This window comes from Mauremys mutica, chromosome 10 (genome assembly GCF_020497125.1).
Source record: "Mauremys mutica isolate MM-2020 ecotype Southern chromosome 10, ASM2049712v1, whole genome shotgun sequence".
Lineage (NCBI taxonomy): Eukaryota > Metazoa > Chordata > Testudines > Geoemydidae > Mauremys > Mauremys mutica.
The window spans coordinates 60,093,127-60,119,977 of record NC_059081.1 but is presented as its reverse complement, the minus strand read 5'-3'; the positions used below and the strand labels follow the sequence as shown (position 1 = coordinate 60,119,977).

Sequence of the window (26,851 nt, the reverse complement as noted above, 5' to 3'; positions counted from 1 at the left end):
TCCAGATAGCACTGGATTCCTGGCAAGCCACACAAGATCTGGTCACAATACGAGTCACAATAGTCAACAGCTCTTGGGACCTTTCATCAACATGCATCTGTAAATACGCTTGACTCAGATCAATCTTACTGAACTTTTGTCCCCCAGCCAGGCCTGCAAAGAGGTCATCGATGTGGGGGAGCGGGTATTGCTCTGCACACAACACTGGGTTGATAGTGACTTTAAAATCACCACAAATCCGGAGGGAGCCATCTTTCTTCACTATTGGAACAATAGGATTTGCCCATGGGCTATGGGCAACTGGTATTAGGACTCCACTTGTGACCAGGCGCTCCAGGTCCGCTTCAACCTTTGGCCTGATGGCATATGGCACAGTTCTGGCTTTCAGATATTTTGGTTGACTGTCAGGTTTAATGTTCAATGTCACAGTGATTCCCTTCATACTTCCCAGATCCTGTCCAAAAACAGTAGCATGTTTCCTTAGTACAGAGGTCAGACTGGTTTCTTCTTTAGTCACTCGGTGCACTTCTGCCCAATTCAGCTGGATCTTCCTAAGCCAAGACCTACCCATTAAGGCTGGGTAATTACCTCTCACCACAAACAGTGGCAATTTAGCAGTCCGTCCATTGAGCTCCACTTTAACATCAGTAGTGCCCAACATGGGCACAGCTTCTCCCGTATATGTCTTCAGCACTGTTTTTGTTGCTTTAAGCGGAAGAGGCTGTAGCTTTTCTTTATACACAGTCTCTGAGACCAGCGAAATGGCTGCCCCGGTGTCCAGTTCCATGCGTATAGGTTTGCCATCCAACAACAGGGTTACCCAGTATTCATGTGAGCCCACTGCCAAAGACAAAATGTGGAGTGGCTCTTCTTGTGAGGAGGTATTTCCTTGGTCATCCTGGGTCTGCTCTAGGGTATGCAGATTTCCCTTTTTGGTCAGCCAGACCACAGGCTTCTTTTTCTTTTGTTTACATGCACACGCAGTGTGTCCCTTTTTGCCACAGTGTCGACACACTAGGTCCTTACACCAGCACTCTGATGCATGGTGACCCGGCTTACCACAGTGGTAACATTCCTGACTCCCCACAGTTTTGTGGGTAGGTTCTTGTGACACCTCATGCATCCTAGGGGATGCACCGATGGACTGTGCCTCCTTTGTAGCCAGTTCCATGGAGACCGCAATATCAATGGCCTTCTGTAAGATAAGCCGAGCCTCTGTCAATAGGCACTTCCGTATAGCTTCACTGGGCAGGCCACACACTAACCAGTCATGTAGGGCATCATTTAACATCTCCTTAAATTCACAGTGTTCTGCAAGCTCTCTCAAAATTGCTACAAATTGTACAACTGTTTCATCTTCTTTCTGGTCTCTTTTGTGGAACCTATATTGTTCAGCAATTACCAGTGGTTTTAGAGAAAAATGGGACCCCAGGATTTCCACAATGTCACTAAGATTTAGTCTCTGACTTAACAGTGTGTAGTAAGCTGCGTAGCAGGGAGTAGGTCTTAGCCCCTACAACACTTAAGAATATTGGCACCTTCTTCTCTTCTGTAATGTCATTTGCAATAACAAAAAGCTCAAAATGCACAGTATATACATGCCATTGCACTACAGTCTCCTCAAAAGGTTCCAGTGGCCCTGTAAATATAGCCATGATTTTAGTTTCAGTCTGCAAAGTCAGTGCAAACAAGCCAGTTCTCACCCCCATCCAGCAGCAAAAAAGGTTTGTTTGTTTGGTACATTAACTTCTACTTCCTTCTGTTGCTGGGGCAGCACAGAGATCCCATCCTCGTCGCCACACTGTTATATCCTTGGGGGCAACAGTTTTAGGAAGAAATCACTGGAGACACAGAGAGCTGTAAACCTTGAAGCAGCCATTTTATTGCGACTCGCAGAACTAACCAACAGCCAGCCAAAACTGGCTGGGCTATCCCGTAATAATCTAACTCAGTTGCCATAGCAACACAAGATTCTATTACCATGACAACCAAATACACAACATCTATACCCTCATCAGACATTATTGCCAGTATACTAGAAAACAAGAGATAACATCCTCTCTCATCTGCAATGACTAAAGTCATTACAAAACTTAAGTTCTTTTGCATTAATATAGCTACTTTCCTTCCTAGGTAGCACGAAATGCAGCTACTACTTGTCCCACCTAATTTGTTATATTCAATAATTTAGAGATGTTTCCTGAATTAGACAATATTCAGATTTATTTCTTATGAAAGAAGAGGACTTCCTGAAATTTTATTGGGTGATTACTTCCTTAATCGTCTATGTACAGAACTCTAAAGAATGAGGTACCAGTCAGGTGGGAGGCTGCATTTCTTAATGTCTGTCCAAGCAATTTTGGTCTAAACAGGCGGTTCTAAATGTAATTTTGCCTTCCAGAATCACCCTCTCACAGGGAAACTATTGGGTCTCAGTCTGATGAAAACCGAATAATTATACCAAAAAAACCTTCAAAATTTTAAAAATATTCTTAAACACACTAAAACTACATAGATTACCCTGCTGAGGGCAAAATAAACAAAAAAGACTCATTACTCAAGGTGGCTGAACGTTGGCATTTCCGTTCTATGGGAAATGCGGACATGTTAAAAAAAATTCATTCTGAATCTCAGGAAAATGTTGAAATTTCTGTTTCCCATAAAATAATACTTCTAAACAACTCATGTTGGATCTAGTTTTGTTTCAATTTAGACTTTGTGTACATTAGTTTTATATTTTTATTGTTATATTATTGTGTTTTTATAGTATTTTATTTCATGAATACACAATGAAATATCAGTTTGTAAACAAAAAGTCATTTTGAAATTAAAAAATGGGAGTGTTCTGTTCCAATAAAGTGCCTACCAAAATGCATTGTTGAGGTTTTTTCCAAAAAGAAATTTAATCAAAATTTACTCTTGTAGACTAGTTAGATTTTGATGAATTGGTATTTTCCAAAGAAAAACATTCTATTGGAAAAATTTTGATCACCTTTTCTCTTTGCAAATGGCCATGATTTAATACAGAACAAAGGTCTAGTCATGATAGCCCAACCAAATTGACCGTTTATTTTAGTAAAATTCCCGGTCATAGCATTTTAAAAAAATCTTGAATTTCATGGTTTCAGATAGTTAAATTTCACAATGCTGTAACCATGGAGGCCCCAAACCAAAAGAGGGTCACAGGGATGGAGGGGTCACAAGGCTATTATAGGGGGGTTGGGTGCCTTGCCAGCACCCACTGCTATCCAGCCACCCAGCTCTGAAAGCAGCACAGAAGTAAGGGTGGCAAAACCACGCCCCCCCCCCCCAATAGCCAGATTTCACAGGGGAGACCAGATTTCACAATCCATGACACATTTTTCATGGTTGTGAATCTAGTAGGGCCCAAGTTATTAAAATTAACACAGAACCAATATCATTAATTATACACTGAATATAGTATATGGAATGCAAAGACTATGCTCATTCCGAACGATCAAAAGTACAGACTGTAAAATAATTATTACAGGAAATGTCCCCTATAATCACTGAAGCTAAGTGCAAACCTATAACTAATAAAAAATAAATTATTTAAATCTTTCATATAACAAATAGTACTGCCAATTTAATATCACACCAGCATTAAAACAAAAAGGTGCCTTAAGACTCTTGTTAAGTTTCTGCTCTTGAGTCTTTGCATATTTCAGAGTTTCATCAAGGTATTAATGAGAATGGTTTATGTTCTTTTAAGACTCCTTGGTGCCATTGGGTATAAAATAATCCATCCAGGAACCAATCTGTAGTTTTCTTGTTGGACTGAACACAATTCCCCAGCTCTATAAAAGTGGTTTTCTCCTTTTTGAGCAAGATCTCTTTTCCATGGATGAGTCTTCTCTAAATTAATATAGGAGAATAATTACAGTTTGGGGCTACAGCTCACAGCTATACTTGGCACTTAAAAAACAAGGTAATTAAAAAAAAATCTTACACCACTGCTGCCTGTGAATCTAAGCATTCTGGGACCCATTCAGACAAAGCTTAGTGGAAACCCCTGATCCAACCATTCAGGGAGACCCAGGAGCAGTATATTGAGTCAACACTTTTCTTTTTCAGTATCTTAAGTTTAGTCATCTAATTAGTTGACTATTTTCCAGGAGCTGCAGGTAGGCTGATGCAGACCCTGCTACTGTCTCTTCTGCTGCTGGGAGATGATTTTGGAATCTATCCATCCATCCATCCATCCATCCTTTCCATTAGTTGGTTTAAGTAAGAGTGCAGAGCATAGGTGCCGACTCCGTGGGTGTGCCAGGGCTAGAGCACCCAAGGGGAAAAAATGGTGGGTCCTGAGCATCCACCAGCTGCTCCCCCATCAGCTCCCCCCACCTCCCCAGCACCTCCCACCGATCAGCGCCTCCCCCAATCAGCTGTTTCGCGGGGTGCAGGCAGGAGGCTTTTCGGGGAGGGGGGAGGAGCGAGGATGCAGCACGAAAGGAGGGAGGGGACGGAACTGGATGGGAAGAGGCAAGGTGGGGATGGAGTGGGGCATGGGGCAGAGCCAGGGTTGAGCAACCCCAGCACTTTGGAAAGTCGGTGCCTGTGGTTCAGAGATATTTTGATTTCTGAAAACTTACAATCATTAGCCCCAGACAGAGTTAGAGGTACTGAGAAAGTGAGCAGACAAAAATATGAACTGATAATATCTTTCTTATAATCAAAAAAAGCATTCCACAGAGCTAGGGAAAGCTAGTTCTGTGATATAAATGGTTAGGGAACCAAAAATTGGGGACTTGAAATGACTATCTTAGAAGAATTCCGCTGAGAGGTCTCCCATGAATGCGCACACTGCCTTGCTGCTATGCTGCATTACACAATCTTAGGTTTCGAAGAACGTAAAACAATGGGTACTTTCCAAGTGAGAATTCCTAGATGAGCATTGAAGAAACAATTAACTTGCATAGCAACAACAAAGCTTAATAAATAATTATTATTATTCTCTCTACCAAACAGTTCTTTTTTCCCGCCCCCGCCCATGGAACTGCACCCTCAAGCCATAGAACACTAAGGCACAAAATTTCTGCCATTATTATTTTTAATTGCCTTTCTGTTCATTGAGTTACTTAAGGGTAGATGGAGTAAACAAAATACCACAAGATCATCAGAAACAGTGGCCTATTTCTTATAAAACATAGCAATAAAATAATACAACGTATATTATAAATGGCACCTTTTATTGAAGGATTTCAAACTATTTTAGAAACAGTTAATTAAGTATCCTGCCATCCTTTCTGGGGGTTCTGTAGGTAAAGCACTGTAATTAAGTGGAATTCATACCCTGCTCCACAAAGAGTTCAGCACATTTTTAGTGTGCACGTACTTAGCACCTTTCTGGGATTTGAATTTATTGTTAACTTCAACAACAACCACCACCACCAGTTCTAGGAGGAGGTTTTCTCCTCAAGTTGGCTGTTCCAAGGGTTTTCCTTATGGGATCCTTGGAGAGGCTCCAACTCCTCTTCTACCTCTTGGATTTGAGAAAATAAATCTCACCATCTGACCTGTCATTTAAAAGTGAGCCCCGGACCCTATGTAATTTCCTGGCAACCTGTTAGTGGCATAATCAGGTTCACTTCACCTGCCACCATAAACACAGCTACCACTAGAATAGAACACAAAGTACACCTCTACCCCGATAGAACACGACCCGATAGAACACGAATTCGGATATAACATGGTAAAGCAGCACTCTGGGGCAACGGGGGGAGCACTCCAGTGGATCAAAGCAAGTTCGATATAATGTGGTTTCACCTATAACACGGTAAGCTTTTTTGGCTTCCAAGGACAGTGTTATATCGAGGTAGAGGTGTAGCTTTAACAGCACACAGCAACACTGCAGAAGAAGAAATGAAGATAGCATATACCCATCTGACACTGCAAGGAGAAGCTACTGAAGTTGGACATCAAAGTAGCAACCCTGTTACAAAAAATAGGCCTTTGACTCTTCAAATCACAATGAGTAAATATGATTATAGGTTTCATCTAAAGGATGAAAACTCCAGCAGTGTAATGTCTCCAAACACCATACTCAAGCATTGTTTTCAAAGGAAAAGTGCCACACACTATAATCCTAGCCTCCCTCTTTTTGTCCTATGACTGGAGAGGTCTACCTTGAATGGTCCCTTACAATACATGCTAACTACTTATGCTAAACAATCTGTTCCACCTTGCATTTTGCTGCAACTCTTGGACCCTTCACAGACCTGAAGAAGAGCTCTGTGTGGCTCAAAAGTATCTCTCTCTCTCTCTCTAGATATTACCTCAGCTAGCTTGTCTCTCCTGGGACTATCAGAGATACAGCTACACTGCATACTTACTGAATCAACATAACTACTTCCTGACGCATGAATCTAGATCTAGCGGTTCCTTGCAATTTTCCCATCTAAATAGAAGTTTGGTTGGACTCTGCTTAACTAGGGAAACTTGGTGCCATCATAGAAACAAGTGGTACAGATTTAGATAATTTAAAAGTCTTAGATTCGCTAAATAATATCCTTAATATAATCAATGAGGGTTCCTTTCATCACTAATACTTTCTAAAATACCTTTAAATCCATTTTCTAGAATCATCTTTTGTGAGCCTCGTTTGATTCACCTGGACTCATACAGGATGTTCACATTCCAACTAAGTTATATGCAGAACTTCAAATAAGTCAGCACTTAGAGGAGAATAATTAGAACTCTTATATAATTAAGACATAAGACACTCTAGGGCACTGCATTTCTGCAGATTTACTACTTGTCTAGTCTGGTACATTAAGGCAGAAGCCAAAGGCAAATTTACTTAGCCTCTTGGGAAATACAATAATCCACAGAAATTCTCTGCTTAGGTCAAGTCAACTGCCATTGTACTTGAATCTCTTAAGCTTGAAAAGTATTTTTTTGTTTAACTGTACCTGCACATATGCTTGTACCATCCTTGTATTAAGGCGTCAGGGTGAAGGGGGGGGGGGGGAAATGACAACCTAATTCTCTCATATATTTACACACACACACACACACACACACACACACGTTGTTAAAAAAAATGAACATGAAGCAAGTACTACAGAAATTTGCTATGGTACCAGCAATTTTATATTAAAAATGGTTAGTAGTACTTTCCATGGTATAGCAGGTGAACTGCTTGAATCCAATAATTCAAATAATTAAATTTAATCACCCAATTTTAGTGAAATTTAAGAACAGAGCAACTGTAGATACAAAACTATAGCTGCAATGATATCAACTGAAAGATGCCATAAGAGAAAAAAAGCTATGTCATAACTATAAAGAGAAGGGTAACAACCCTCCTGTATACAATTCTATAAAATCCCTCCTGGCCAGAAGCACCAAAAAAGACGGTTACTCACCTTTGTAACTGTTGTTCTTCGAGATGTGTTGCTCATATCCATTCCAATTAGGTGTGCATGCGCCGCGTGCATGTGCGTTGGAAGATTTTTACCCTGGCAACACTTGGTGGGTCGGCTGAGGCACCCCCTGGAGTGGCGCCGTTATGGCGCCAGACATATGCCCCTGCCAACCCAGTGCCCCCTCAGTTCCTTCTTGCCGGCTACTCCAACAGAGTGGAAGGAGGGCGGGTTTGGAATGGATATGAGCAACACATCTTGAAGAACAGTTACAAAGGTGAGTAAACATCTTTTCTTCTTCGAGTGCTTGCTCATATCGATTCCAATTAGGTGACTCCCAAGCCTTACCTAGGCGGTGGGGTCGGAGTGAGATGTCGGAGTGAAGGACCACTGAACCAAATGCCGCATCATCTCTGAACTGCTGCACCATGACATAGTGGGAGGTGAAGGTGTGCTTGACAGATCTCCTGTATGGGCACACGGGCCAGAAAGGCTGCAGACGAAGCTTGAGCCCAAGTAGAATGGGCAGTGAGGTGGCTAGTTGAGATGTGAGCCAAGCCATAGCACGCATGGATGCATGACATGACCCAAGGTGAAATTCGCTGTGAGGAGACCAGTAGGCCCTTCATCCGGTCTGCCACCGCTACAAACAGCTCGGGCGTCTTTCTAAAAGGCTTTGTTCACTCGATGTAAAAGGCAAGAGCCCTACGAACATCTAGAGAATGCAGCTGTTGCTCTCAACGCAAAGCGTGCGGCTTTGGAAAGAAGACCGGGAGGAAGATGTATTGGTTGATATGGAAGGCAGACACCAACTTAGGGAGGAAGGTGGGGTGTGGTCGCAGCTGTATCTTATCCTTATGGAACACCGTATACAGAGGGTCCGCTGTGAGGGCCCGAAGTTCCAACATGCGCCTCGCCGATCTAATAGCGATGAGGAAAGCTGTTTTCCAGGAAAGGTACAGAAGCGAGCAGGTGGCCATTGGCTCAAAGGGGGCACCCATGAGCCTGGATAGGACCAGACTGAGGTCCCACGTAGGGGCCGGATGACAAACTTGAGGGGTTCCAACCCCTTGAGGAACCTGCTGATCATAGGATTAGAGAAGACTGAGCGCTTGTTCTTGCCTGGGTGGAAGGCTGAAATCGCTGCTAGGTGTACCTTGATGGATGAGACACCTAGGCCGTGCTGCTTCAGGGACCAGAGATACTCTAGGATGGTAGGTACTGGCACCTCCAGGGGGACAGCATCGTTCTGGGCATACCAGCAGGAAAAGCGCTTCCATTTGGCCAGGTATGTGGATCTAGTGGAGGGCTTCCTGCTAAGAGTACTTGCTGCACTGAGCTGGAGCAACGCAGCGCAGACTGAGTTAACCATGCCGCATCCATGCTGTGAGATAGAGGGACTATAGGTCTGGATGGCGTAGTTTGCCATGTTCCTGAGTTATCAGGTCTGGCCACAATGGTAGAGGAATTGGTTTGGGCACCGACAGGTCAAGGAGTGTGGTGTACCAATGTTGTCTGGGCCACGCTGGAGCGATCAGGATTAAGCGGGCCTTTTCCCTGCGTAGCTTGAGAAGGACCTTGTGGACCAGTGGGAATGGAGGAAAGGTGTAGAGCAGGTGATCTTTCCAGGTTATCAGGAATGCGTCCGACAGGGAGCCCGGGCGGCGTCCCTGGAGAGAGCAGAACACCTGGCACTTCCAATTCTCACGAGCGGCGAAGAGGTCTATGTGGGGAAACCCCCACTTCCAGAAAACAGAATGGATAACATCCGGGCGAATGGACCACTCGTGAGCTAGAAAGGAGCTGCTGACGTGATCTGCCAAGGTGTTCTGGACTCCTGGCAGAAACGATGCCACCAGGTCAATTGAGTGGGCTATGCAAAATTCCCAGAGATGTATGGCTTCCTGAGAAAGAAGGGAGGACTGCGCTCCACCTTGATTGCTCCACCATGGCCGTTGTGTTGTCTGTGAAGACTGTGACACAATGGCCCTGAAGGTGTTCGCGGAATACCTGACACATGAGGCGTACCGCTCTAAGTTCCCTTATGTTGATGTGTAGGGTTATGTCCTGTGCAGACCCAAGACCTTGTGTGCGAAGTCCCACAAGGTGAGCGCCCCAGCCCAGAGATGACGCATCCGTGATCAGGGCTAGAAAGGGCTGTGGGGCATGGAATGGCAGCCCCCCGCAAACCAAGGTGGGGTTCAGCCACCAACCCAGAGAGGCTACACTGACGAGAGCCAGGTCTGAAGTGGACCAAGACGTAGTCTGGCATGTCTGTTCATGAAAGTGCACGAGGCCATGTGGCCCAGAAGAGAGAGGCACATGTGCGCTGTCGAGGTCAGGAAGCTTCGGAGGCCCTGAATAATGGTCATCATGGCCTGAAAGCGGGCCTGTGGTAAGAACATTCTGGCGAGATTCGAGTCTAGGATCGCCCCAATGAAGTCTATTCTCTGTGTAGGTTCCAGAGTGGACTTTTTGGTGTTGAGCAGGAGGCCAAATTGCTTGAACAAGCCCATGACGAAACAAACATGAGACCGCACCTGCGTTTCGGAGGAACCTCGAATGAGCCAGTCATTGAGGTATAGAAAGACTTGTATCCGATGTCAGCGGAGCGAGGCCGCTACAACAGCCATACATTTTGTGAAGACTCTTGGCGCTGTGGACAGGCCAAAGGGAAGGACAGTGAACTGGAAATGCTGCTGGCTGACCACAAAGCAAAGGAATCGTCTGTGCAGCGGGTAAATCGCTAGGTGGAAGCACGCATCCTTCATATCGAGGGCGGCGTACCAGTCTCCAGGATCCAGGGACGGGATAATGGTTCCCAGGGATACCATGTGGAACTTCAATTTTACCATGTATTTGTTGAGCCCGCGCAGGTCCAGTATGGGCCATAGACCCCCCCTTTGCCTTGAGGATTAGGAAGTAACGGGAGTAAAACCCCCTGCCCCTCAAGTCCTTTGCTACCTCTTCTATCACTCCGATGGACAGAGCGCCTGTATCTCCTGTAAGAGGAGTTGCTCGTGAAAGGGGTCCCTGAAGAGGGACGGGGGTGGGGGGCGGAGAACAAACTGAAGATGGTATCCAGTTTCCACCATGCATAGGACCCAACGATCTGAGGTTATGTGGGACCACGCAGGGAGGAAATAGGAGAGACAGTTGCAGAAAGGCAGGAAAGGATCCGGCAAGGGTGCTTCGTCCTCGAGCGCACCTTCAAAAGTTTTGTTTGGACCCCGCCAATGGCTTTGGGGGGCCCTGATTCTGGCCTGGTGGAGGACCAGATTGTCTCCTCCGATAACCACGGCCGCACCTTCTGGTGAAGTCTTGCCGTGGTCAAGGGTTAGGGTACATGCGCTGTGGCTGGGGCCGGAAGGGTCTGCGCTGAATAAATCCAGGCGCCTAGCATCCTTGGACTTAGGGGCGGGCACTTGCTGGCCATGTTGCTCCCTCTCATTCACCGACTGCACCGCAAGGGTGAGGGTGAACATAGAGATATTCATAGCCCTTGGAGGGCACCATATATTTCCTCTCCACCCCTCTGGCCATGGGAAGAATAGATGCTGGGGACTGCCAGATCGTATCCGCATTAGCCTGGATGGTCCTAATGAAAGGCAGGGTGACACGTGTGGGGGCATCGGCCAATAAAATGTCCACCATCGGATCTTCCACTTCCGCTACCTCCTCCACCTGCAGATTCATGATTTGTGCCACCCTGCGCAGGAGATCCTGGTGAGCCCGAAGATCTATAGGCATTGGCCCAGAAGAGGACGTGCCTGCCACTGCCTCGTCAGGCGAGGAGGAAGAGGATACACCTGGGACCAGTGGATCCTGGGGAAGTTCTGGTTGTGGAAGGTCCTGGTGTCTGAGGTCCACTACGGTGGTGGCATGGGCTTGGTCTGGCGGAATAACAGTCGCATCCGAGTCTAGTGGGGGAGGGCAGCTTACAGTGGCCTCAGGCATCCGATGCGCCGAATGAGCTGATCAAGAGGCCCCTGAGAAGGCACCTTGGGCTTGGTGGTATGCCCAAGGCGTCCAGAAGGACCACTGTGGTGGTCCCTGATCAGGGTCCTGACCTTCATATTGTCCTTGGCTAGCACCCTCAGCACCATGGCCCTGGGTGTTGTAGCCACTCCCCGCCTGGGACGACGACGAATTTGATCGTGATGAACAGAAGACAATTTAACATATTCCACTTACCTATTCATCTCAAGTATTTATTTTCCAAAACTTCTTTGGGTGTTTTTTGTTCGCTGGGTTTTGGGTTTGCTTTTAATTTTCCTCTATTGTTAATCCATAGTATGATTTAAAACTCTCCACACAAAATGTGAGTAAACTACTCACATCTATTATTTCATTCTGTACATTTGAGAGAAAATTTACTTTCTTTTTAAAAACAAGTGAACAACCTGGTCTACTTTTAATTCAATAGCACATAAACCCAATACGATCCTTCAGTCATCTTCTTTCTCTTCTGACATTGCTAACATATTTAAAATTTAGTAGCTGCCTGGGTGTTCTCTACCGCCTACTTTATGACACCAGAGATTGGCTTGATTAAAAAGAACATAAGAAAAATAAATGCGATATTTACATTTCTGAATTATTTTCATGATCCCAAAGAATCCCTTAGAAACGATGAAAATATAATATTTCAAGTTATTTTCAGTCTTCAACAATAAATTATTCTGATAGTAAATTCTCTATGAAGAGAACATGACCACTAGAAAAATACCAACTTAAGTTTTATTACCTCGCTTATTTGAATTCCACATACACCACTATGCTTCATACGTTATTCCTACAACTATTGACAATGTTAGGAAATTAATTTCTAAGATTACCTAATCGTATTAACAACAGTTCTCCACCAAAACCAAACACATTTAAGTGAAAAGAAGTTTCTTTCTGCAACATCCCAACTCAGTATTTACAGAGTCACACTAAGTTTGGTCCTTTTAATCAAAATGCAGTCAAACCCCGCCATAACGCACCCCACCATAATGCGAAATCGCATATAACGCGATCGCAGGTTGGCTCCCCTTTAAGGTACAGTATAATACAGTATGATACTGTACCAATGGTCCCCAACACCATGGCAGGGGAGAGAAGCTGCAGCCCCACACCTGTTGGGGACAGAGAACTCTGGGGCTGCAGGCGCCCGTGCTCTCTGTCCCCGGCAGGCGGGGAGCCACGGCTCCTCTTGAAGTGGGAGAGAAGCCGCGGCCCCGCGCCTGCCAGGGACACAGAGCACCAGCGCCCGCAGCCCCGGAGTTCTCTGTCCCCGGCAAGTGGGGAGCGGGGGCTCCTCTTGAAGCGGGAGGGAAGTTGTTTCCCGGTGTGGGGCCACGGCTTCCCTCCCGCTTCAAGAGGAGCCGGGGCTCCCTGCCTGCCGGGGACAGAGATCTCCGGGGCTGCGGGCACCCATGCTCTCTGTCCCCGGCAGGTGGGGAGCCGCGGCTCCTCTCCCCTGCTGGGCACCAGGCGCACTAGGCGGTGCACCTCAATGCACCACTTTGGGGACCACCTGACTGATTTGAAACCCCGCTATACTGCGACCCCGCATTTAGCAGGATGGGATTTTTTGGACCCGGGGTTTCACTATAACATCATGGTAACTACTTGAAAGTAACCATTAGTATCTGAGTGCTACTGGGCATGAGCCTGAGAAGTGAGAGCATATAACATCTCTTCATGACTACAATACAGCAGTCAGGGATGATTCTCCAAAGCAGCGGTTCTCAATCTATGGGTCAGGACCCCAAAGTGTGTCACCACCAGTGTTCCCTCTATTTTTTTAAATCCATGTGCAGAATGAATTTTGTTATGAGCCATGTGGTGGGGCCGAGGGGCTCAGGGTGCGGGAGGGGGCTCAAGGCTGAGGCAGAAGGTTGGGTGCAGCGGGTGAGGGCTCTGGCTAGGGGTGAAGGCTCTGGGGTGGGGTCGGGGATGAGGAGATTGGGGTACAGGAGGGGGCTCAGGGCTGGGGCAGAGGGTTGGGGTGCAGGGGATGCGGGCTCTGGGGCCGGTGGGGAGACGGTGCCTCTCCCGGCCACTGTAGCAGGTCAGCGCTGGGGCTGGTGGGAAGGGGCGCCTCTGCCAGCCACCACAGCAGGTCCACACTGGGGCCAGTGAGGAGGGGCTCCTCTCCCAGTCGCTGTGGCAGGTCCGTGCTGGGGGAGAGGCATCGGTCCCCACAGCAGCCCTGAGCCCCTGTGTGGGACTTAATGGGAGCTGCACAGCTGCATGGCCACACATATAACTTAGGTTGCAACCCCGTTTTAATGCGGTCGCCAGGACAGGTGTTAGACTTGCTGGGGCCTCAGGCCGAAGCTGAAACCCGAGACCCATCGCCCGGTGCCGAAGCCCCACTGCCTGGGACCGAAGGTCAAGGGCTTCAGCCCCTGGTAGTGGCGCTCAGGCTTCGGCTTCAGGCCTGGGCAGCAGGGCTCAAGTTACAGGCCTCCTACTTGGGGCTAAAGCTCTTGGGCTTTGACTTAGTACCTCTTCCCCCTCCTGAGGTGGAAAGGCTCGGGTGGGCTGAAGCTTCTGTCCCCACTCCTGGGGTCATGTAGTAATTTTTGCTGTCAGAAGGGAGTCACAGTGCAATGAAGTTTGAGAACCCCCTCTACAGACACTAACAGTGGTGTTAGCGTAACACCAACAGAACCCGGTCGTCAGCAGGTGGGATCGAACCTGAGACCTATGAAGCTTAATGCATGAGCCTCTACTGCATGAACTAAACGCCATGTGGCTCTTAGCTGAAGCTGTAGCAGACTCATTAATCTCTAAGTGGTCTCAGTGCCACTAGAAGGGGACAGAGCACCACACCCAGGAGGTGTGTGGGTTACACTAGTATCCCAGCCTCTTTGTCTGTCCACATTTAAGGGCTTTGTCTATCCCAACAGTTAAGGGCCTGGTTTACTGAGGTGCAAAACACTTGTCGATCTCATAGATCTCAGCTAACATTGTGAGGGCTCAGTATCTCTGAACAGCAGACCTTAAATGCCCTGCAAGAATTCCATATATGTGAATATTGGTATTAGCAAGTGTACACACACACACACACACACACACACACACCTTTCCCCTGTTGTACACAGTTGGCCTCCTGTGATTAGAGTTAGTTGGACATATGGGGTGCCTTGATGCAGGATCTGAGCTGTAATCTTGGTATCTACAGCACTCTGGCTCTGCATTACCAAAACTCAGTGCTGATACTATGGCTGAGTGTCCAGGCACATGTGCAGTTGAACCATGATGCTACTTCTAAATATTGTACTAGCATGAGGGGGATAGCAATATGTAATCTGCTTCATTTTCTGGAAAACAGTAGTGACACCAACTTTCAGAGTTACCAATACTAAAAATATTTATTTTCTTCTCTAATACTACTTTTTCCAAGTAATGAAGGGGGAAGCATTGTCAGAGACAGAGGTATCAAAGGTGGAAATGTTGGAACAAATTTATAAATTAAAGAGCAATCAGAATTTTGTCCTCAGCCTCAATGAAGTCAGTGTGGCTATTCACATGCTTAGTTATGCAAGTGCTTTCCTGGTTCAGGCCTTAAGAATGAAGTGTCTGGAGTTGCTAACATAGTTATAATCAATACAGGTTTCTTGCTCTTACCTTTAAAGACCTTCACGATTTAGCTTTGCTCTATCTATCTTTTTCTTGTATCAAGTATGTCATCTCTAGCTGCAGCATTCTGAATTAAAAAGAACAATATTGCTGCAGTCAAGACTGAGGGGAGCAGGTTGCAGTACTCAAGACACATTCTGAAAGGCTTCTACCATCAGAAAACTCGTATTGATTGAGAGAAATGGCTTTCTGCCCTTTGTAATTCTTGTTTAATATACAATCATTACATTTTCAGTCTGGTTTTCTCGCCCCCCTCCCCAAACTTAACAGATGTGAAATGAGTTCTAACCAAATGATACCAAATACAATCGTCTGTTCTTTTTTATATTGCAAGAAAACCCAGCACTCTATTCGTCTGATGAGCACGGCACAGATCTAAAGCAGGAATCAAACCAGTTTGTCTGTGATTACATTTTATTTACTCCCTTCACATAACACTAAAGGACTTACCCCTCTAGCACTCCAATCCAATTGCCTTAGTTATCTGCAGCACCACTGTACTACTTTCTAAATCAATTTCATCACTGATTGAGTCTTAGACTCATGCTTTTGCACTGAGGCAGTTAATTCAATGCAAGTGCTAACTCAGATCTAAAAAGAAAAAAAGAAAAATACTATCAGTGGTGAAACGTCAAAATTATTTATTATTAAAAATAACACAGAGAAGCCATTTGTTAACAGTACCAGAGAATGTTTACTTAATATTATGCAAAGGTGTTTTCATTAACATGCAGTTACACACACACACACACACACACACACACACACACACAGACACACCCACCCACCCCATGAGCACTACAAACCAGACAGGTTTGAAATAGATCTAGTTGGACTGCATGGCTTCCTTCAATACCAAATTGACTGTTACTTTACAATTTTTTTCCTTGTCAGGTTCATTTTTCAGTTAATTTTATAAAACCAATTTTTGAGTCAATGTCATCACATGGAACTTCATCTGAGATGACAACATACAGAATATGTACAGTAGAGAAACTGTACTCAACAATTAATATCCACGATCATTTTAATGCTGCACTAAGTTAAAATCAAATATAAAATATGCTATTTGGAATTCTTGAAGAAAAAAATTAGTTGTAGGTTTTTTGAGAGAAGCCTTTTAAAAATACACTAATTTCCGCATTTATTGAATAAATTTGTCAGACACACAAAATCTAGCAACTGTGTACACAGATACTGTCCTCTGACATTAGAAAAGAATGAGGTTTGACTGCTGAGCCATGCTGTTGGCAATAGATAACTCACTATCTGGTCTTCAACTTTGGGGAAGTTGTTAGTGGAAAGTGTTAGTTTACTATGGATCTACCAGACACACATGACATTAAAGATCAGGAGACAAAACACTGATAAATATAAAATGATATCCTTATTAATCAAATATTTCTTGTTAACCATCTTTTAATTACTTGTCAGTTTTAGGAAAGAAAAAATACAATGCTTAACAGCTAGTAAGCTAAAAATTATAATCTATTTGGAAGCAGGTGGACAGGTTGTTAGATGCATATTCCAGCTATTGTTCTGGCAAATCTTGGCTAAATAAAAGAGCTCATACTCTTGCTAAATAATAAATATCCATGTGACATCAACAAGTAAGGACCTTTGATGTTTTGCTCTTCAGAAAACAAATAAAGCAACAGTAGTTGGAAATGGGGCAAATCCAGTTACCTCAAACATTATGAATTTGGAAATAAAAGCCTATTAAAATAGTGATTTAAATTTAAAATTTTAAAAAAGCGTCATCAACCCATTGATACCTGAATTTGTGATTTCTTCGTTTATGTCCTATTTCCAACAATGGCTAGCACAGCAAATGTTATGGCTGTACAGGTGATGCATATAGCTGTGACTGTGATATATTACCATTAAAATAATGAACAATTTAGTTCTGTAGCATATTCTCAGCACACAGCTATATATAAATCTAATATTGTTAAGTAGCCATCAACTGCATAAATCACAAGAGCTGTCAATCAACTCTGAACTGACTACATTCTATTTTTAATATCAATGAGGAAAATATTCCAGGGTCAAGTGGTTGAGAACTCTTATGCCTGTAAGTCACTGTTTCCGGGAGGCTTGTCTCCTCGAGTTTCCAGGTGCAGAGGGGGAATCATGGATAAATGGGCAAATCTGTTCACTAGTCAAAGGCCAAATGGGCAGTGATACCCCATTAGGATCATTACTGCCAGCAGTAGGTCTAGTCCCATGCAATTCTTTCCTCCAGGTGGCCCCTGCATGAGGAGTACAAAGAGTGTAGACTTGTGACAATGAGGGTGCAGACAATGAAAGTATACTTACATATAACAAACAAAACAATCAAGCTAACGAATGCCAGCTTTATGAGCACACCGAGGGACAGAGTCTGCACCCCAGAAATCCTTCCTGGCTGTTGAGGCAGAGAAAATGAATTCTGGGTAATGTAAAGGGAGAAAAAATACAGAGTTATCTATCACTGAGGGGAAATTGGGTACAGCACTCCTTGCGCCTATGAAAGCTGGAACCTCTAGGTCTGAAAGCCAAGTGCTTCTGGTAACTTGATGTAAATCAGAGACCTACTTAGATAAAGATTGTAAGTTGCTGAAATAAAGTTTTAGTCATTAGAGGGCAAATTTTGTTTTGCTTGTAATCATACCACCTCTTTCATTCCTGCTTAGCATCACAGATCTTTAGCTTTTGCTGTTAAACTGATTGTTGTTTTATTACAAAGCCATCTCAATGCTGTGTATTAAAAAGAAAGGTGAATTTTCAGCTAACCTAACAGGCTGACACGTGCTCTGTCTCTTTGGAGTCAGCGAACTTAATTTCTGAGTGTTCGACGATAGGGCCTGGACACTGCACGTAGACGCCTCTGGGTAACTCAGGAACAGGCTGTTACCTACAAGGCAAGATTTAGACTGGCAGAGCCTTGAACAATTTTGCTGGCAAGGCAGGTAGACTGGTACCTCATGGAACTGACAACTTGGCAGCAGCAAAGCTCTCATTCTTGCTAAGCCAGAGTGGTAACACAATGGCTCACAGTTCTGGGTGTGCAAGCATCACCACGTCACAGGGCTCCTTGCACTCTCCTCCACTTTTCCCAAAGCCACAAGTGGTTAGACTGTCCTTAAGTGGCAGTGTTATGCACTGTCCTATGGAACATGCAAGTTGATGAGAAGTTTTAGGACTCTTCTCAAGTTGGTACAAATCTTAGTGATGCTCCCAGCTGCCAAAAAAGCACCATCTTACAGTGTCCTTTCACATACAATCGGTTACATTTGCAGCTACACAGCGTCACTCAGTGAAGATACCAAATCCTCCACTCTCAAGGTGAATGCAAATTTGCATTGACTAGCTGGAGCTGTAATTGTACCCATATGTAAAAATATTACAGAATTTAACAGGGATAAAGTCAGAAAATCCATGGAAATGACTCTACAGACTAATATTATTGTTTGTATTATGTGACAGCCTAGAAGCCTCATACAAGGATTAGGGTCATGGTAGGCACTGCATATAAGATGGTCCCTGCCCAGAGAGCTTAAAGTCAATACAATTTAATAGGAAATGTAAATTATTACATTAAATAAATGGTAAAAATACCTTACTGAAAAGCAATTTGAAAAGTTCTATAGGACTTTTCCATAAGGATTGTTTATGCTAATGAAGGCTGTAATGCAGGGGTTCTCAAACTGGGGGTCAGGACCCCTCAGAGAGTTGTGAGTTTATTACATGGGGGGGGTCGCAAGCTGTCAGCCTCCTCCCCAAACTCTCCTTTGCATCCAGCATTTATAATGGTATTAAAAAACAACAACGTGTTTTTAAATGTATGGGGGAGGGAGGGTTGCACTCAGAGGCTTGCTATGTGAAAGGGGTCACCAGTACAAAAGTTTGCGAACTACTGCTGTAATGAATAGTTACCACAACTTTGTATCTGAAAAACTAAGTGTTGGAAACTAAGCACTGGAAATAACTTATTTCAGATGTGTGGCAACTTGCTTTTTTTAATGGTGACCTCAGTAAAAAAGATAAAGCTGCACAAGAACAAACCGTATCTGTAAACTAACACACTGTAAATGGTGTCTGTAAACCCCACTACAGACTGAGCTTATTATCAAGCATGCCTGCATTAGAGAACCTATAGCGTTTTCAACATGAGCAAGGTGAGCCTGGTGACTGATAACACACAAAAGAAAATATTTTCAAAAGAGAGCTACAAACAAAAGATTTTTAAAAAGTGACTTGATATACTAATTCCCCAGAGAACAGCAGGGTCTCTTCATCCACAAAAGACAAGATATCTCTCAGATCAATCTTAATAGCTGTGCATGTTATAATAATGAATCCAGTGCAGTGAGAAGCCAAGGTAATGTAGACTTAAGTACAAATTGGCAAGCTACACAGTTCTTTAAAGTTCCCCTCTAAAGATGAGTGAAAACATGATTTAACAAACAAATCTTTGATGAACAGGAGCTTCAAGTATTCTTCTTCTTGCAATCCTATACTATTTTGGATTTTCCAGTTAAGTTGTAAGCCGGTTATCATTTCATTATCTCAAACGTAATGCACTTATCAAATATTTATGTGCATTTTATTATTGCTCCAAGTTAATTAAAAAAGGCAAATGAGAATGTTTTCAATGACATATATAACTATATGTTATGTATGGTGTATATTAACATACTGATGTGAAGTTATACTGCTTCAAGAATTAAAAATATATACATATTTGTCTTAATCTCTGCCTGCTTGAAGTGCCCCATTAAAAACTTCAGATGTGAATTTAGTAAATACAAGCAAAGCAAGAATTAACACACTTTTAAAACATCAATAAACAGCTGAACAAATGTGTTGCTCAACTCCTCTAAATTGTGTTTTCAGCTCTTTTTCAGTAGAGTGGTATTTTATTTCCTTCTTCTCAAAAAGAAACATTGGCTTTAACAGATTTTTCCTGCACTGCTACAGGAGGAGCAAAATGGCAAGGTGGAAAAAGCAGACGGGGTAATTAGTTGCCTTTGAATTTGCCAGCATCAGAACCTTGTGATGTCCCCACAAACAATTTTTTTGGAACATTCTTAAAAATGGCTGAGACACACTGACAAATGTAAGCATTTGATTAAAAAGGAAATTTTGAAGAGACTTTACTGGAAATCCCAAGTTTTCAAAATATAGTGAGGAGGACCACCATGGAACATTTAGCAATTAAGTTTTATAAAACTTTCCATAAAAAAGGAAGTTCCTCCCCTTTAGGAAGACATGTTTTTCCCCCTATAAGCGAAGGGTTACAGCACATGGAAATGGTTGCCAAGGAAGAACCTGAGAAATCATTAACGATGATTCAAATTAGGAGGTTCCAACAAATCTTATAAGAAACATACAATTTTCTTTTTCTCTTATGCTGAATGCTTGTTAATTAGAGTTAGTTTTACCAAGTGACAAGTTGTTTTGTGGTTTAAAAAAAATGTTAACATTCCCAGATCTCAGAATCAACTCAAAACTAAGAAAGAAGTCCCTTTTGTTTAGCAAAGGTTCTCTAGATCTTGATGACATCCACCCATCTCCTTGTAAATATTTAAAATTATATATGAACACATTATACAGAGTAACTGGCAACTTTAATAGAAAGGGAGATGCAACAACCTGAGTCTTCATCCACTCCTAATAAAGCTGATTGACAAAAAAAATTGCCAAACTAGACTCAAGATGCTAGTTTTCAATCTCTCCTTTCGTATCTCTGTACAAAAATACTTTAAAAACAATATTCAGAACAAAATTCTAAATAGTCCTATTAACTGAACAGTTAAACATATTGTAATTAAACTGACAAGTTCTTATCAAAGCTCTGTTTCTGATACCTTAATAATACAAGATCAGATGATTCATTACACGAATGATTATGGACTTAGCTCTTCAGTTGTTACAATGTTTTTAGGGATTTTAAGGAGTCCAGTGGCACTTTAAAGACTAACAGATTTATTTGGGCATAAGCTTTCGTGGGTAAAAAAAACACTTCTTGGAGATGCATGGAGTGAAAATTACAGATGTGGGCATTATATACGGACACCTGAAGAGAAGGTAGTTACCTCACAAGTGGAGAAAAGACGGTTACTCACCGTTGTAACTGTTGTTCTTCGAGATGTGTTGCTCCTATCCATTCCAGTTAGGTGTGCGCGTCGCGCGTGCACGGCTCTTCGGAACATTTTTAGCCTAGCAACACCGGCGGGCCGGCTGGGCGCCCCCTGGAGTGGCGCCGCTATAGCGCTAGTTATATACCCCAGCCGGCCCGTCCGCTCCTCAGTTCCTTCTTGCCGGCTACTCCAACAGTGGGGAAGGAGGGCGGGTCTGGAATGGATAGGAGCAACACATCTCGAAGAACAACAGTTACAACGGTGAGTAACCGTCTTTTCTTCTTCGAGTGATTGCTCCTATGCATTCCAGTTAGGTGATTCCCAAGCCTTACCTAGGCGGTGGGGTCGGAGTGAGACGTGGCAGAGTGAAAGACTGCGGAGCCAAAGGCTGCATCGTCTCTGGATTGCTGCACGAACGCGTAGTGGGAAGCGAAGGTGTGGACAGAAGACCAGGTGGCCGCTCTACAGATGTCCTGAATGGGGACATGGGCCAGGAAGGCGGCAGATGAGGCGTGCGCTCTCGTAGAGTGAGCGGTAAGACGGTTAGCTGGCACACCAGTCAGCTCGTAGCATGTTCTGATGCATGCAGTGACCCATGAGGAAATCCTCTGAGAGGAGACCGGTTTCCCTTTCATGCGCTCTGCAACTGCTATGAACAGTTGTGGCGAACGCCGGAAAGATTTTGTTCATTGTATGTAGAACGCAAGGGCCCTGCGGACATCCAGAGTGTGCAGCTGTTGATCCCGACTCGAGGCATGAGGCTTCGGGAAAAAAACGGGAAGGAAAATGTCCTGATTTACATGGAAGGCTGACACCACCTTAGGGAGGAAGGCCGGGTGAGGCCGAAGCTGGACCTTGTCCGCATGAAAGATGGTGTACGGAGGACCGGCCGTCAGGGCCTGGAGCTTGGAAACTCGCCTCGCTGAGGTTATGGCGACGAGAAAAGCGGTTTTCCACGACAGGTGGAGCAGCGAACACGTAGCCAAGGGCTCAAAGGGGGTTCTCATGAGCCTGCTCAAGACCAGATTCAGGTCCCAGGGCGGAGTCGGAGGCCGCACTGGCGGGAACAAACGCTCTAGACCCTTGAGGAAGCGGGAAACCGTCGGATCGGAGAAGATGGACCGGTGACCGACGGGCGGCCTGAAGGCAGATATCGCCGCCAGGTGCACCTTTAACGATGAGACCACGAGACCCTGCTCTTTAAGTGACCAGAGGTAGTCCAGGATCGTTGGGATAGGTACGACGAATGGATTCATGTCTCTCTGGTCGCACCATATGGCGAATCGCTTCCATTTAGAGAGGTAGGTCGAGTGAGTGGAGGGCTTTCTGCTCTCCAGCAGGACTCGCTGGACGGCCACCGAACAAGCCCGCTCAGCGTGGGTCAACCACTCAGGTACCAGGCTGTCAGATGGAGGAACTGCAGGTCCGGGTGGCGGAGCCTGCCGAAGTCCTGCGTTATCCGGTCCGGCCATAAGGGTAGAGGGATGGGATCTCGTACCGATAGCTCGAGCAGCAGAGTGTACCAGTGCTGTCTCGGCCAGGCCGGAGCGACGAGTATGAGGTGGGCTCTGTCCCTCCGAAGCTTGAGAAGCACCCGATGTACGAGCGGGAACGGAGGGAAGGCATATAGTAGGTGACCCGTCCAGGGGCAGAGGAATGCGTCCGACAGGGAGCCCGGGGCGCGACCCTGGTACGAGCAGAACTGGTGGCACTTCCTGTTCTCTCTGGAGGCGAACAGGTCTATCCGGGGAAACCCCCACCTCCGGAAAATCGTGTGTACCACATCTGGGCGGAGGGACCACTCGTGGGACAGGAACGACCTGCTGAGATGGTCGGCCAGCGTGTTCTGCACCCCTGGAAGATAGGACACCACCAGGTGAATGGAGTGGGCTATGCAGAAGTCCCACAGTAGCATCGCCTCCGTGCACAGCGGGGAAGATCGGGCTCCACCCTGCTTGTTGACATAAAACATCGCTGTTGTGTTGTCCGTCAACACCGCGACACAACGTGCTTGGAGACGGGAGCAGAAGGCTTGACAGGCGAGGCGAATCGCCCGCAGCTCCTTGACATTGATATGGAGGGAGAGCTCTCGGGGCGACCAAAGACCTTGGGTGTGCAGGTCGGCTAGGTGCGCCCCCCACCCCAGCTCTGACGCATCCGTGGTCAGAGTGACGGATGGTTGAGGAGGGCGGAAAGAGACTCCGGCACACACGACTGCTGGGTCCAGCCACCAGGTGAGCGAAGCGAGGGCCGGCTTCGTGGGCGTGACTACCATATTGATGGAGTCGCGGTGGGGCCGGTACACTGACGCAAGCCAAATTTGAAACGGGCGAAGGTGCAACCTCGCGTACTGAGTGACGAACGTACACGAAGCCATGTGGCCCAGAAGGCGGAGGCAGGAACACACCGTTGTCCATGGGAAAGATTGTAGGTCCCGAACTAGAGAGACCAGAGACTGATGCCGAGGTTGGGGCAGGCAGGCCCTGGCCAAATTGGAATCCAGGACCGCACCGATGAACTCCACTCTTTGCGAAGGGGTCAACATCGACTTCTCGGCATTTATCATAAGTCCTAGACGCTGAAACAGGGCTAGGACCGTGGCCATGTGGGACGCCACCAGTTGGCGGGATGGTCCTCGGACTAGCCAGTCGTCGAGATAGGGGTAGACATGTATCCGACGACGGCGGATGGCTGCGGCCACCACTGCCATACACTTGGTGAATACCCTCGGCGCTGTAGAGAGGCCGAAGGGTAGCACTGTGAACTGGTAGTGCGTATTGTTGACAACGAAACGCAGGTAACGCCGATGAGGAGGGTAAATGGCGACATGAAAATACGCGTCCTTCATGTCGAGGGCGGCAAACCAGTCTCCCGGATCCAGGGAGGGAATGATAGACCCCAGGGTCACCATGCGAAACTTGAGCTTGACAAGGTATTTGTTGAGCTCTCGGAGGTCGAGTATGGGTCGTAGACCTCCCTTCGCCTTGGGGATTAAGAAATATCGGGAATAAAATCCCCTGCCTCGCAGATCGCTCGGCACCTCCTCTATAGCACCCAAGCTCAGCAGAGACTCGACCTCTTGTAAGAGGACTTGCTCGTGAGAGGGGTCCCTGAAGAGGGACGGGGTGGGTGGGTGGGAGGGTGGGGGCGAAACAAACTGAAGATGGTAACCAGACTCTACCGTGCGTAGCACCCAGTTGTCCGATGTAATCTGGGACCACGCCGGGAGGAAGTAGGAAAGACGATTGAAAAATAACGGGGAAGGATCCGGGGGAGAGACTGATGGGCCGTCCTCGGGCGTCCCATCAAAACGCCTGCTTCGGCCCTTGGGGGGCCTTGGAAGGCGCCTGGGACTGGGTACGCCGATTGCCCGATGGTCTACGGCGGTTCAGTCTGCCCCTGCGTGCATTGTCAGGCCGTGACCTGGACTGATTGAACGGGCGAAAGGGCTGCTGCCTGAGGATCTCCGCTGTGTCGCAGGCGTGTGCATGCCTAGCGTGCGGATGGCAATGCGCCCATCCTTAAGGGTCTGGATTCTGAAGTCCGTTTTCTCCGAGATTAGGCCCTTGGTATCGAAGGGCAAGTCTTGCAATGTATATTGAACCTCTGGCGGCAAGGTGGACGATTGCAGCCAGGAGATCCTTCTCATTGTTACTCCCGATGCCAAGGTCCTGGCTCCGGAATCTGCAGAGTCCAGTGAGGCCTGAATGGAGGACCTGGTAGCTTTCTTGCCCTCTTCTAGCAGGGCTGAGAACTCCTGCCTCGAGGATGTGGGAACCAACTCTGTAAACTTAGAGAGGGCCACGAAATTATCATAGGCATAGCTGGCCAGGAGAACCAACTGATTGGCTATGCGTAGTTGGAGGCCGCCAGCCGAATAGACCTTTCGGCCCAACAGGTCCATCCTGCGCGCGTCCTTGGACTTCGGTGCTGGCGCGGGTTGCCCATTTCTTTCCCGGTCATTCACCGACTGTACAACTAGGGAGTCCGGGGCCGGGTGGGTGTACAGGTACTCGTACCCTGTCGGGGGTACCGAGTACTTCCGCTCCACTCCGCGGGCAGTGGGAGGGATGGACGCAGGTGACTGCCAGAGTGTGGTGGCATTTCTCTGGATAGTCCGAACAAAAGGCAGGGCCACTTGCATGGGGGCCTCCACTCCGACCACATTAGTGATCGGGGTCTCGTCCTCGATGACCTCTGCTACCGGGAGGTTGATAGCTTGTGCCACCCGACGAAGGAGGTCCTGATGGGCACGTAAGTCAATCGGTGGGGGATCGGATGACGAGGATCCCGCCACCGCCTCGTCGGGCGAGGAAGACGAGGAATGGCCCTGACCAATGGGAAGTGGCTGAGGCTCGTCCATGGGGTGCGAAGCCGCCGCCTCCACGGGATGTTCCGCCTGCACCGGCGGCGGTGGAACCTCAACCGGAGGCGATGGAGGGGGCCTGCTGACGGTGGCTTCCGGCACCCTGTGGTCGGAGGGCCCCTGTCGCGGGAGGGAGGGGGCGCCCTGAGCCTCGTGACAAGCCCAGGGGGTCCAGAAGCCCCATTGCTGAGGACCAAGGTCTTGTCCTTGTGGGTCCGCGCGGTAATCTGCACCGCTGCCGTCGTGTGAAGCGACCGACGGTTGGCGGGAAGGCCACGGGGGGGCAGAGGCGCTCAGGGACTGCGCCGTCGATGCCACCAGTCTGTCCGTGGACGGTGCCGGGTACCGGTGCCGATCGTCTCGGTACCGGGAGCGCGAGCGGGACCTTCGACCGCGAGAGTACCGGGAGGTCGACCGCGATCTCGACTGTCGTCGACGGGAGCGGCTTCGAGAACGGCGTCGGGAGCGGTGCCGGGATCCGGACCTTCCTCAGTGCAGACGGTCCGGAGAGCGGGACCGGGACCTGGAACGCCTCCAGGAGTACGACTGGTACCGCGATGAGGAGCTCCGGGACTGCGACCGGCGCCGAGAAGGAGAGCGGTACCGGGATGGAGACCGGTGCCGTGACCTTGAACGGCGGGAAGGTGACCGTCTCCAGGATCGGGACCGGGAGCGGGACCTGGATTGCCTTCTATCCCGTTTGTCAGGGGTGGCAGGCCGTACCATGGCCGGTTTGCCCACTGACGGAACAGCCCGCACCGGCGGTGCCGGGAGCCGGAGGCCCGGTGCCTCTGTTAGCTCTATGAGCTCCCTCGCCATCGAGAACGTCTCGGGCGTGGAGGGGAGAGGCAGCTCGACCACGGTTTGCACCGGGGAGCGCGGGGGTACCGGACTCGACGGCCCTGCTGGCACCGGAGTCGACGGTACCGCGCACGGTCCGTGCGCTGTCGAGGTCGGTGCCGAAGGCGCCGCTACTGGCTGCTGGACCGGTGGCCTCGACGTAGCAGTCTCTACAGCTTTGGGCTGCGGTTTCCGTTTCCCAGATGGTGAATGGGAGCGGTGCCGGGGCTTCGGTGCCGGCTGCTTCTTAACAGTCTCGGTACCGGACCGGCCGGGGACCGCTGGAGCGCCGATTCCATGAGGAGCTGTCGTAATCTAATGTCCCGCTCCTTTTTCGTTCGCGGCTTGAACGACCTGCAAATGGGGCACTTATCTGGTCGATGTCCCTCGCCGAGACAACGAAGACAGGAGTCGTGAGGGTCCCCAACCGGCATGTGCCGCTGGCAAGCCGCACAGGGCTTGAATCCCGGTGTCTTGGGCATACGCCCGCACCGGACGGG

General features: G+C 47.2%; 1 protein-coding gene across 9 annotated transcripts in view; it reads right to left on the bottom strand.

Moving 5' to 3' along the window:
* The window catches only part of PARD3B (par-3 family cell polarity regulator beta), a 665,445-nt gene that overhangs the window by 496,909 nt on the left and 141,685 nt on the right, over positions 1-26,851 (bottom strand). For 2 of the 9 annotated variants that reach the window (XM_045032217.1, XM_045032218.1), the window contains exons 2-5: positions 17,796-17,916; positions 15,471-15,611; positions 15,009-15,087; positions 4,770-4,904 (exon numbers count right to left, since the gene is read on the bottom strand). The exons of 6 other annotated variants lie outside the window; for them this stretch is intronic. The gene's annotated coding sequence lies outside the window, so the exon portion shown is untranslated. The remainder of the gene's footprint in view (positions 1-4,769; positions 4,905-15,008; positions 15,088-15,470; positions 15,612-17,795; positions 17,917-26,851) is intronic. One more of the 9 variants, XM_045032219.1, reaches the window with a different exon arrangement.